We start from the raw sequence: 13510 nt of genomic DNA on the forward strand, positions 1-13510 counted from the left end.
AAAGACACCCTTTCTGACTGTCCTCAGCCTCTACTTCCCTGGACGGAAACTCAAGCTGAGTTGAGCCCAGCTGCTCTGGGGGGCAGATGCAGGGGCAGAAACCTCCCCAGCAAAGCGCCAAGAAGAGGAATGTGATGGGCTTGTGTGGCTGGAGTCTCCAGGGTGAGGGAGTTGCAGGAAAAACCCCAGACAAAAGACAGACAGAACAAATGAAAAAACAACAACAGTAACAAAAAGCCTATATAATAAAAACTTTTTTAAAAAATCAAAGTCAACCTCAGCAACTTAGTGAGGCCCTCTGCTACCCAGTGAAACCCTGTCTCTAAAGAACATAGCAAAAAAGGGCTGGGGATGTGGCTCAGTGGTTAAGTGCCCCTGAGTTCAATCCCTAGTACCATCATCATCATCATCACCATCATCGTCATCATCATCATCACAACAACAATAGAATGTCAATAATAATTTTTAAAATCCTGTGCTTGGAGCTGGAATGGCCCACAGTCCCTGGAAGTCCAAGATCTGGGATCAGCTCCCAAGAGGGCTGCTGTACCAAATGAATAGTGTCCTCCCTGAGTTCATGTCCTTCCTGGACCTCAGCCTGTGGCCTTCCTTTGGGATGGCGTCTTTACGGATGGTTGCCACAGGGTCAGGCTGCATTAGCGTGGACTAAATTCTCCTGTGACTAGTGTCCTTGTAAGAAGAGGACCCAGAGACTCAGAGGAAGCACCGGGAGGTTGGACTGAGGCTGCCACTCTCCAAGGCAGGACATCAGGACAGTGGCAACCTCCTGGATTGTGAGAGAATACATCTTTGTTGTTTGACGCATGAAGTGTGTGGTGATTGGCTGCACAGCCGCCGTGACCCCACCTCCTGGAATTCACACCCTGTATGCCTGCCTCCCACACTGGGCCAGTGGGATGTGGCTAAAGTGACTGATGGCTTGCTGCCTGTGAGAGTAAGTTATAGGAGACACTGGGCCTTCTATCTTGAGATGCCTTCTCTCTCTCTCTCTCTCTCTCTCTCTCTCTCTCTCTCTCTCTCTCGCTATCCATCTCTCTTCCTCTTCTCCAGCTGGCTCTGTAGCCTCCTAGGTACACCCATGTGAAAAACCAGAGTCTCCAAACCACAGCCACAGGCATGGAACCAGTCCTGCAGCCTGTCTGGCCTTCAGTGATGAGAGCCGCCCAGCCGACAGCTGGCTTGCAGCCTCCTGACAGAGAGCAGAGCCGTCCAGAGTTCTGCCCCAGAGACTGTGTGAGCTCATTGCTCGGTTCTGGAGTAACTTGTTCTGAAGTGTAGATAATAAAGGCCCAAGGAAGGGGGATTCACTGCATTCATTTGATTATGATTGTAATTTCTCCAATTTTTTCCTTCTCAAAATGAACTCCGACCCTTTATTGATCCAAATAGTCTATTTAAATGCCTATAGTGCAAAATTTGCTAAATGTTCTCTGCTTCAGGAAGGGTTAGATCATCCTTGACTGCTGCACACATCTAGTTCTACAAGCCAGGGTCTGTTCCAGTGTCCCTACCAGTATCCTGAGGATTGAACACAGAAGCCACAACAGGGTCCCATATCTGAGCCTCAGCTATTCCACATGCAGCTCACCTGTTGGACCAGACTGGCAGGTTCAAAGCCTTCAGAGGGAGGGGCAAGTACAGGGTCAGGACAGGAGGGATGACCTCCATGGGCCTTAGCAACTCCAGCTCAGCACTGCTGAGGTCTCCATGGGCTCCAGGTACCAGGCTGTGTTTCTGTACACCTGTTCCTGTTCCCGCTCTCTGTGGGTCCAGACACAGTCTTAGGATGCCCTTCTGCTCTGGGGCTCTTCACCACCATCCCTGTCTAGAGAAACTGCCCATCTTTCATACCCTGCTAAGATATCACGTCCTCCAGGAAGCCTCTGATGAGCTGAGAGCCCTGGTCATCTGTTCTGGCAATGCTTCATGTCCACCCCCTTGCAGTAAGTTGGCTTGGAGTCTGTGGCCCCAGGATGACCTCAAGGTTAGGGCTTCTGAACATAAGTTTGCTTGGCAAACACTGGAATCTAGTGAGCATGGAATGTGGCCACTCTCTCTCCACCCTGGAACATTCTCTCCCTCTCCTCCACCCATCTAAGCCTCTAAGGGTGGAGCTTAAATTCCACTTCATTCTTGAAGGTTTCTCCAGCCTGAAGTGATTTGCTTCACCATTTACGGGATGACAGGATTCACAAGGGCTTCTGCCTAGACGAGCAGGCATTTATAAGTCAGTAGGAAAAGGAGGACATTAAACACTACCTTGGGGTATGTGTGGCTGTGGGTGCTAGCACCGTGGGTGTTCAAGTGAAAAAGACCTGGTGGTTTCAGATTTCTGCAATTGCTGATTAAACTGTAGGCCTGGACCAGTGTCACAGAAACACAATCTCCACATCATGTGGGGGTCATGCCAGCTCCAGAAATGGAAGAGCAGAGGAGGTCCCAAGGGCAGGTCACAAGGGAAGAGGTGAAGCTGCTGAGGGTCTTCACGCTGAAGAAGCAGCACACAGGGAGCCCTGCAGATACCCAAAGTTCTGCCGAGTAGAAGAATATCCTTGTTGTGTCATTCCAGAAAGCACAAATAGGATAGACGGGTGGAAATGATGTGGAGACGGTTTTTCCTGAATGAGCCCAGATTTTTAACAACAAACTCCACAAACATTGTTAGTGCTTCTTCCAGAGGTTGTGCAGTCCCTGGCCTTAGAGATGTGGAGGAAAAGTCTCATCAACCTACATCTCCAGAGCTCCATAACACAGACCTCTCCATCTGGAGGGACACCAGGACATCATGTCCAAGATCATTTTAATTTCTCAAGATTTTTTTTTAACCAAGGAGTTTCTCTGCAACTGTGGTCTCCAACATGCCCTTGGTCCACAGCTTAGAGATTCTGGTCATTTAAATTATCTTTCAAGTGTTTATGACTTTGCTCCCAGCTGAATTGTGAAGCTACTTAACAGCAGGAACTGAGCACTGTTCATGTCTTTGTCATAGAACAGATAGAAGCTTGGTAAACATGCACTTACTGCCTGATGTGACACCCATGCTTTACTCCTTCCCACAGAGAGGAGGGAGAGTGGGAGGAGTGGAGAGTGAGCGAGCGCTGGCTGTAGAAGCAATGTTCTGGCCTCCCTCCTGCCCATTTTCTCTCCCTTCTCGTCCTGCAACCGTCTGGGTCTTGGATGGACCCCTCCAATCTCCCCATCAAGCCCTCTATGGAAATTTACAAATGATAAGAGAGAGAAAGAGAGAGAGAGAGAGAGAGAGAGAGAGAGAGAGAGAGAGAGAGAGAAATGAATTAGAGAAAGGCTGCTAGTCTCCAGTGGGCATGACACCAACCTCTTTGCCCCTTGTCATAGATGGATGGGTGGATGGGAAAGTGGATCTATGGATGGATGGATGGATGGATGGATGGATGGATGGATGGATGGATAGAGAAATATGAGGATGGGTGGGTGGGTGAATGATGGAATGAATAGATGATTAGATGGGTGGATGGATGAATGGATGGGTGGACAGCCTGGGTTAGGTAATGTCAGTTAGGGAACTGGGTATTCAGTGCTGCCCTCTTTTACTGTCATCTTTCCTGTTAGTGTGGGGCACATAGCACCTGGCCAGTCCCAGGGTGAATATAATAAGGTCAACAGCTTCCACAGTTGGGTTTCCTTAAATGATCTGTTTCATCAAGGTGATGCCAACTAATTAAACCTATTGAAAAGCAGAGGCACCCCCCCCCACCTTTCCAAATAGGGCCACACACTCATGATGCTCTCAGCCCCTGATCTCCCTTTCAGGTGCTTTCAGTAATCTTCAGACCTACCCTATGTCCCAAGTAACCACATCCCAAGCCTTGATGGAGCCCCGTGGGTCACCGTTGATGTCTGACCCCACACTGTGTCCCCGGCTGCCAAACCAATAATAACATGGCCAATGACAGTAGCCACAGAGTGGGGCTCGGTGCCTGGCCTCTGTCAGGGCTTTATGGGTGACTCTCGCCCCCTTCGATAAATACTCATTAATCTCCCCACCTTCTTATTATCCATACTGTGTCAAAGGCATTGTGAAATCTCTGGGCTCTTCTTCCTCCCTGTCCTGGAATCAATGGCAGCGACTGCCGCAGGCTCGACCCACCCTCACCCACATACAAAGGCAGGGCCGAGGCCCTGGAGAGAGCAGTTGGAGGCTCCGACACCAGGGTTCCAGGTGCCCGGATCTGCAGGTCAGTGGTGGGCTGGCCGTCTTGCCTTCTTCTTTTTCTTCTATGTCCCCAAAATGTCCCCTTCTTAGTGCCCCCTGTCAAGCCATCTGGTTAACAAAGAATCCCCTTCATAGAATTGGGGGGACGGTCGGTAGATCTAGCAGCTCATGGTGGGATCTGGGGAATGGTTTAGGCTAAATCAAGTCTAGATTTTTAAATACTGAGAACATTGGACTTTCCAAGACAATGCCAGAAGGCAGCATCTAGGCCAGTGAGGTCAAGTCTAGTGTTTGGTGAACTCGGGAGACCTTGGGGATGTCTAGTGCCTGCTCTGGTAGACAAGAGGCACACCAGCAGGGTCCCCGCGTCTTCGTCACACCCTGTTCAGCAAAAGCAATATGTTCAGTAGTTTCTGTGTAAACTCTCACTGTGAAAACTGGTGACCTTGCCCAACCTCTCATTCCAAGGAGAGGTAAATTGGAGGTTTAGGCACAAAAGGCAGCAAGGCAAATAGTTGGCCGAGTTAGGTCTGGAACCCAGCCTTGCCATTCACAGCCTGGGGTGTGCATTCCCATGTCCTGCTCATGAGCACCCGGGTCTGTCGGCCGGGCGGCTGGGGAGAGCATCGGGAGAGCTGGGTGCCAGGCTTCGTGACCTCAAGAGCTTACCGGCTTTTACAAGAGGAACAAATGTCTTAATGGACATTAAACCACAGTGACACTTAATAGGCCTTCAGAGCAGGCTTACAGCAGTCAAGGAAGGTCATTAAACTCTGAGTCACGGAACCAAAGAGAATCTGACATAGAAAGAACCCGAGCCCTGTCATCTAACCCTGGGATTTACAGACACTGACCCTGAAGACGGGCTGTTAACCTGAGCACTGGCTGTCACAGTTGGGTTTCCTTAGATGACATGACCCTGCATGTCTGGGTTCTTTGTGTGAATAGTTAATGGGACAGAACTGGATACTCTTCTATGTGGACACCAATGTCCAGCAATCTTAATACTAGAGCTCTGGATGGACAGCGGTGAGAGAAATTGAGAAGCAAGTTAAGGATGCCCTCTGCGAAGGTGAGGAAGGAGCCTGCTGCCTGTAGAGGTGACTCGTGCCACCGATAACAGTCAGATGGGGCCAAGTGGTGGCAAAACGAGGAGCCACTTCAGATTCCAGAGCTGGGTGGGACGTGGTGAGAGAAGAGCTGAGAACAAGTCCAGGGGCCTCACAAGGGCTGGGCTGGGTTGAAGGCAGAAGAGCAGGAATGCAGTGGAGTTGTGTGGCCATTGAGAGCCGGGAGTTGTCAAAGGAGCCATCCACTGGGATTTGAGGACAAGGCAGACACACAGAGAGGTGGGAGCCAGGTTTGGTTCTCCTCAGGTTTTGAATTTGATAATGAATTTGATGAGCCCAATGCCTATTCTGGAGGTGTGAGGAATGGAACTGAGAGGGAAGTGGGTGGGAGGAGGAGAAGCTGACCACCACAAGCTTAGGTACAGGTGGTGGAGTGCAATGGTGGGATACCCAAAGTGTAATGGCGGGGTGTACTACAGATGGCTGGAGGTCAAGGTGTGGAGACATTAGATCAAGAGGTCACTGCGGTGGGAAGCCATGGACTGCAGCTCCACAGGACATGGCACAGAAGTGCTCAGGACATGGTGTGGTGACCTTTGGGACAGCTCCAGAAGGAGGGAGAATCTCCAATGGACCTGAGACAGAGAGGACAGGTGGGAAGGGCATCACCCAATGTCAAGCCTTCCTGGGAGCCAAGAGGTCAAAGCAGACCCCGTGGATGTTGCTCCACAGGAGCTAACACCATCTCGGAGAGAACAGACTCCACGTAGATGATGTGCAAGGGGCGAAGAGAGGCCAGGGCAGCTGTGATGTGCAGGGGGATGAGGAGAGGCCAGGGCAGCTGTGATGTGCAGGGGGATGAGGAGAGGCCAGGGCAGCTGTGATGTGCAGGTGGACATGGACAGAGCTCAGCACCACTGGTCACTGGGATTCGACCCAGCAGAAAAGTGAGGAGGTCTGAGACAGCTAGAGGTCATGTCCAGGGAGTAGTAAAGGAGGAAAGAGGGATAGAGGCCAAGGTTCAGTGCAAGGTCATCTGGGGCCTAAAGGGAAGCGAAGGCTTGAGGAGGGAACTCGAGGTGCACTGGGAAGGGCCTCGGCACAGGGGCAACCCAGGGGTCTCCCAGCGGCCAACTTCTCAGCCCTACTCACCACCTCTCAGTGTAGCCAGGACCCAGGCAGAGAGGCCCAATATGGAGTCCATGGGACACCCGCTAGGGTGGGTTACAGAACCAGAGGGTTCAGTGGGGCTGGACCACCACTGAGCTTCCGCCTGCTCTGTGAGCCGACTGGCCAGGAGGGGCAGTCTTCAGCCGCACACAAGGCCCTTTGCTTAGGCCCGCCCCTTCTGGATCTCAGTGCACGTAACTGGCTGTCCACATCTGAGGCCATCACCAAAGGTGCCTCGGCAGTGTGGCTAGGTGGGAGCACATCGTGGGCTGGACTCTAGGCCACACTGCTCTTGGACCACCTGGACTGGGTGTTGGTTGGTACTTTGTAACTAGAAGTATGGTCCAGGGAACAGCAGCGTGAAAACTGCCCAGTTGCATGTTTGAAAGGCAAAGTCTTGGTCCCTGTCCCAGACCCAGGGAACCAGTCTGCAGTTTATCCAGAGCTGCAGGTGACTGGCATGTGCACTGAACAGTGGGAAGGACGGAGCTGGCACACCGAGGCCCAAGGCTGGCCATCACTGAACCGCCTCAGGCCTCACTCAGTACCCTCAGCCCCTGAAATAATCTCCATCAGAGTCCCCAGGTGCTGGATGCTGTGGCGCTCACCTGTCATCCCAGCTGCTCAGGAGGCTGAGGTAGGAGGATGGCAGGTTCAAAGCCAGCTTCAGGAACTTAGTGAGGCCCTAAAAACTCAGTAAGATCCTATCTCAAAACAAAATATAAAAAAGGACTGGAGATGTGGCTCAGTGGTTAAGTGCCCCGGAGTTCAGTCCCCAGTACCCCCCCCAAAAAAAAAGTCCCCCAGGTGATCCAGGTGGTCAAGCATGTTTGGGAGCCAATGATTTTTGACTGAACACTTTTTTTTAATTAAAAAAACAACTTTATATTACAAAGAAACTTTGGGGTTATTATAGGAAAAATGTGGAAAGCTGTTAAAAAGTCACTCATAATCCTATCGGTCATAGACAAGTGTCATAAAAACACTAGCTGTCTTTATTAACACGTGTGCATCTCTGTATGTGTGTGGACGTGCTGTCATGTACGTATTATTCATAACCTGCGCGTTTCCCAGGTGTATTTGAAAATTTCACCTTCTAAACCTTCGTCGATGACGTCACCTTCAGTGTACACATACGTCTTCTTTACTGCAATTGCTGTAATTTTTTTGACCAATCGCCTGTTAGGTTCATTGAGAACACTTAGGCTTTTCCCATCTTCACCATATTATAAAAAGCGATGCAGTGTGCATCGTAATAACTGGACATTTGGGCAATCTGTCATTTTATTTAGACCAAGGAGAACTCATACCAACTCAGAGCTGTGGGATGACCCTAACGCCCGTGTCCAGCCAGCATCTGCCCCCTTACCCTGCTCTCCTTCACTCCCATCAACCCCCAAACTCTTGCCTCAAGGCCCAGGGATCCAAAGTGACCTGCCCAAGGGGACAGTGGCAGATCCAGGATCCAAGGACACCTTGGTTTCAGCCCTACTTCTTCAGCTCCCAGGCCATGGGGCTTGAGCTCACAGCCACAGCCGATCCCCTCGCCCGCCGCCCCAATGCCCGGGGTATCACCCTGCCCCTCTAGCCCTGCTCCTTCTGGTGGCCCTCTGGGCTTCTTTCCTGTCTCATTTCCTGTGTTCTCACGTGTTTCTTCTCTCCTCCCTTCTCAGTTAGCTGGGCCCACATGGGGAGAGGGAGGAAGGCTGCTCAGGGACTCCACAGACGCCCCTGGCCAACTGCAGCCCTGGCCATTCTCACGGTTGGCTGCTTTCCATGCCTGAATTTGGGCTGGCCTTTCTGCAGGTGGTCATTTCCTGGTGGCACTCTGGGGTAGGATGACCCCCCCTGAGGAAGGAGCAGGGTCCTGTGAAGCTTTGCACCCGGGCTTTCACAGGGACAGTCTCTTTGCAGGAGCCTCTGACTCTGAGGGCTGACCCGTTTTCCACAGGGAGCACACCAGGACAGGGGGGTGGGCTCCTTTAAGGCCCTGCAGAGCAACATGAGTCCCTGGGAAGGGTGTGCCTAGCCCTGCAGGAAGACCCTGCCTGGCCGGTGGCTGGAGAGGCCTCATAGCCATGCTGCTCTTCCCTCTGCGCTCCGGCTCTGGGACATGGAAGCCCTTGCTAGGTCAGGGGACAGGAATGTGGTGACCTCCAGGCTGGGAAGTGGGACAGGACCTGCTTCAGGTTCATCTCCAGCTGTGGGGCTCAGTCACACAGCCCCTCTCAGCCAGGAAGCGTCCTGCTAAGTTATTTGGGGGAGCTGTCTTCAAGTTTCCCAGAGCTAGCACCAGAGATGGGCATAAGTGAGCGCATGCGTGTGCGCACACACACATGTGCACACGCACAGGCACACACCCCCTCTAGGCTCACAACCCTGCTGGCTCCTCCTGATCCCCAGTGAGGAAGACACAGAGCTCCTTGGAGCTGGATGGGCTGGGCTGGGGCGCTGCTGGATTCCAGCAGGCTGGTTAGAGCTAGGTGGCTTTTGCAGCCTGTTGCAGGTGACTCTGTGCCCCTGGGTGACTCTACACCCTGGATGTGTGCCCCTGCCTGCTGCCCCTGCTGTGTGCCTGGCACTATGCTGAGAAGTAGACGCTGCATGGAGTACAGTCTCTGACCTTGCCCTGCTAAAGATCCCAGTCTGGGGATTTAAAGCTGGATGACATTGTCCAGCACTATGCCATTTCTTCACACCCCAGCTGACCTAGAGCCCCCAGCTCCATGGCCCATTTGCCTACAGTGAAGGCCAGCAGCAGAATCCTGCCATGGCTGGCAGGAGTGGGTGGAGAACCCCAGCTCTCTCACCCTGTAGGAAGGCTTCTATTAGTAGCATGATCTACATGGACCCCCAGCACTCCTTATCAGAACTGTGCTTAGTCACTCAGTGACAACAACTGGCTGGTACACCCTGTCTTCCAGTTCCTAATCACTTCCTGTTCCCACCTGGAGTTTTCTAGCATCGCCTTCCAAGGAAACTACTTTCTAACAAATATGGATCCCAGAGTCCCCACACTTTACCTCAGGGAAGCCAGAGCATGAAAGAAGGTTCTAGAAAGATGTACAGTGATCCCAGTCTATCTGGCCATTTTATGTCTGAATTTATAGTACTCCTTGGCTGCTCTGACTGCCCTGATAGGTTTAGGAGGAAAGACAAGCCATATTTTGGGATGTAAAATACATTCAGGCCGAGTCACTTTCACACAACCTACCAAGTAGGGGTAGAATCTCATGAAATTTTAAGTACAACAGAATGCCGAATGCCTACTCATTCCAGTGAAGACATGCTGCAAATAAGACTTAGAAGACATGCTGCAAACAAGTCTTAGAAAAGTGTCCTCAGAGAAGATTCTGTCATTCTGCATTTGCTTCTGAAAGTTGAAGCACACAGTTCTAATGAGCCCAGGAGGACAAGGTTGATACCCAGTTGAGTTGGCATATGATGTGCCAGAGCTCAGGACTTCAGGGCTGCTGTCAGGTGGTTCCTGGGCTCTTCTGGTCCTCACCTTCACTCAGTGTATTTTTGTTGGTGATGTAGTTCAGCAATGGATTACTGGCCCAGAGACTTGTTCAGTATTGCTCAGCAGTAGCAAAACACTGTCACCAGTTGTAGGTAGTCAACTCCAGGTGAGAAACTTGATAGATGTTAATGCTCATGGCTTCAAACCGGCAAGCTGCTTCTCAGTGATCATGCTCTCTAAAATATACACCATGCTAAATTGTGTGGAAGAATTCTACGTCTAGCCAAACCACAGGTGCTCTCAAAAGCCATCCCAATAACATTTACAGGATTCACTCTCCAAAGCAAGCTTGCCAATGCCTGAGCACCCACACACTCTATTGGCGCCAACCTCACCTCCTTTTAGAATGCACACATCCACCAAGATATCACTGCCTGTGGTAGTTGAACAACTTTTCCAATGGACGAGGTGGATGTGAATGTAACACGTGAATGAATTAGCATTTACCAACAACTGGAAGAAAAAAATCCATTCTCTAAGATATGATGGCGGAGCTGCTCTGTGATCTAGATCATCCCCCGCTCTCCTGCATCCTCTCTGTTTGCCTCTGCCTGGATGGACCTCCAACTCAGCCCAGAAGGATGTGTCCTTTCTAGTCAGAAGCCCTGTCATGGCTTCCAATTCCAGGCCCTGATTCCTGGTTAACTGCAGCCAGAGCTCGCTTTCAAGGTAGTCTCTTCAGATCCCTTCCCTACCCTAACCACAGTGTGGGCTCTGGCCCCACCCTGACTCTCTACACCACCATTCCACATTATTGTCTTCTTCTCCCTCATTGTGACCCAGGACTACCCATGACCATGACCAACTGTTGAACCAGGTTCCTCAGAGGGTAGAAATGACCAGAGATTGCTAACTTGAAGATTTCACAAATAGTTAATAAGACATCCTGACTAGTCAAATGACATAAGAGGAAGTCAATGAATTCTAACCTCAAGGGAAAATCCTACAGTACACTGGCTGTCAAATTCAGCTACATACACACTGGAGCCACCTGGGAGCTGTGCATAGTACTGACCGCTGGACCACCCACTGGCCCTGGGCTGATGGAATGGTTCTGGGCTAAGATGGGACACTGGGGTTTGTAAATTACCAGTTAAGTATAATATAAAGCAAACTTTGAGAACACTGCTTTTTCCCCACATGAAGAACTGTGTGCATACAGATGCAGAAGTACACAAATCTGCAGCATAAGGCTCCTTAAGATCCATAGATTAAATGCACTGCAGTCACCAGCATCCTGGCTAGGAACACCACCAGCCTCCTATTTCACCTTCCCAGGTGATCACAGCCCTGCCATCCAAGCATGGAGGAGTCCTCCCTGCTGAGAGATTTCAGTGTGGAGAATGGAGAGCCCCTCTCTCCTCAGAGTCCCTGCTTTGACAACAAGTGCACTGGAGAAGTTTGAATCAAGTGGGAGGCACATGGGCAGGCTCCCTAGATGAGGCCCTATTGAAGGGAATCTACATTTCCAATGGAACAGATACTTAAGAGAGAAACTGAGAGTGCCGGCTCTGAGAAGCGGTTCCACTTCATGCAGCTTCAACCAGAAACAAACCTCAATGTGCTTACAGAGAACAAGACCGTTCCTTCAATTGGAAGTTGCATGCACAAAATGCTTCTGTTCTGCACTTCCAAGCTTTTCTCAGCCAGCACGTTCAGACGACGTTTATACCCAAAGTGCAAATTGTGCTACCCAGAGATCCCTTGGGACATCACCAATATTCACGTGGAACATTGGATGGTTGACAAGATTAATGGCCCAGAGTTTCATTGAAATATTTTTCTCAATTTTTTTGAAAACTCACTGGAAACGAAGGTACCCATGAGCAACAAACTCTGCTTTATACAAGACACAGAAACTTCTAAGTAAACCCGTAACTGCTGGCTCTAAGAAGGATTCCAATTCCTACTAGTTCAACCAAGCCCAAATCCCAATATGCTCTCTAGAAACACTTTTACATCATGCAATTGAAGCTGTTTGTACACCCTGCTTCTCTTCTGCACTTCACACTCTTCTCATTGAGCACATTCAGAGAACAGTTCAGGCTCAATATCCAAAGTGTGCTAGCAGGAGAGCCCTTGTACCTCGGAGCACTTGCTCAGATAGGAAGTGATAGGCCTCATGGGTGGGTCAATACCTCAAAGATTCTTTGGAATCCATTCCTCAAACGGATTCTGAAAACTATCTTGAGGTTGCATGACCCTTTCTCCAATGACCTCTGCTTTATTGAGTGCATTGATGGTTCCAAGTGAAATGGTGCCATCAGCTCTGACAAGAGGTTCTGCTTCCTGCATGTTCAACCAAGGAAAACCCGCCATGTGTTCACTGAGAACAAATCTACTTTGTGCACAAACTTTTTCTATTTGCCCCCTACAAATGCATCTCAGGATGCACATTCAGAACACATTTCCTGCAAAAAACATGAGAAAGTATCATTGCAAAAGTCCACTCTGGTCTAGCATCACCAACATTGATTAGGAAATAAATTACACAAGTTTCATCTTATCCCCTTGGTCTCCTTCTTCTAAAAACTCATTGAAACTGCAGGTACCTGACAGTAACCAACTTGCCATTGACCAAGAGCACAGTTGCTTCCAATGGAAACTGGGCTTGCCAGCTCTCAGAAGCCATTGGATGTAAGGCTACTTCAGCCAGGTACAAAGCTCAATGGGCACGATGAGAAAAAAGTCATTTCCTAATATGAAAGCTGCTTGCCAAAATTCTTCTGTTTTGCACTTCCAAAATATTTTCAGGAAGCACACTCAGAGCACAGTTTCAGCCCATATGCAAAGAGTGCTGGCAAGAGAGCCCTTGGACCTAGGTTCAGCAACTAGAGGAGAACTGTGGGCCCACTGGGAAGAGCAATTTCCCAAGGTTGATTGAAATCCATTGCTCAATTGTTTGTCACAGAATTCACTTGAAATCCAAGTGCCTGCCTGCATTGGATTGACCAATTGTACAGACGCTTCAGAGGGAAACTGCCACCTCTGAGAAGCGGTGGTTCTTCATGCTAGTTTAAGTAGTGACAAACCCCAATGTGCTCACTGAGAACAAAATGAGCTCCTGAATGTTGAAGCTGCTGAGAGACTGCTTTACTTTTGCACTCCCAAACTAATCTCAGCAAGCACATTCAGATCCGAGGTCAGGCCCAAAATACAATGTTGGCTGGCAAGAGAGTCCTTGCGCCCAGGATCACCAATTTTGAGAAGCCAATGAGGACTGCTGAAAAGATCAATTCCATGAAATTCCATGGAAATCCACTCATCAGACCTTTCTGAGAACACTTAAAAAGAAGGTTTCTGCATGCAAGGAACTCTGGGTGACAGATGGCAATGTTTGCCAAAAGCAAACATGCCTACCAGCTCTGAGAAGCCATTCTCCTTCACACTGCTTCAACCAGGGAAAAGTCTCCATGTGCTCACTGAGAACAAGTTAGCTTGTGCTACTTGAAGCTGCTTCTGCAAACAGCTTCACTTCTGCACTTCTAAACTGTTCTTGTCAAGCACATTCTTAGCACAGTTCAGGCATGAAAC

This window comes from Urocitellus parryii, chromosome 7, assembly GCF_045843805.1.
Source record: "Urocitellus parryii isolate mUroPar1 chromosome 7, mUroPar1.hap1, whole genome shotgun sequence".
Taxonomy (NCBI): domain Eukaryota; kingdom Metazoa; phylum Chordata; class Mammalia; order Rodentia; family Sciuridae; genus Urocitellus; species Urocitellus parryii.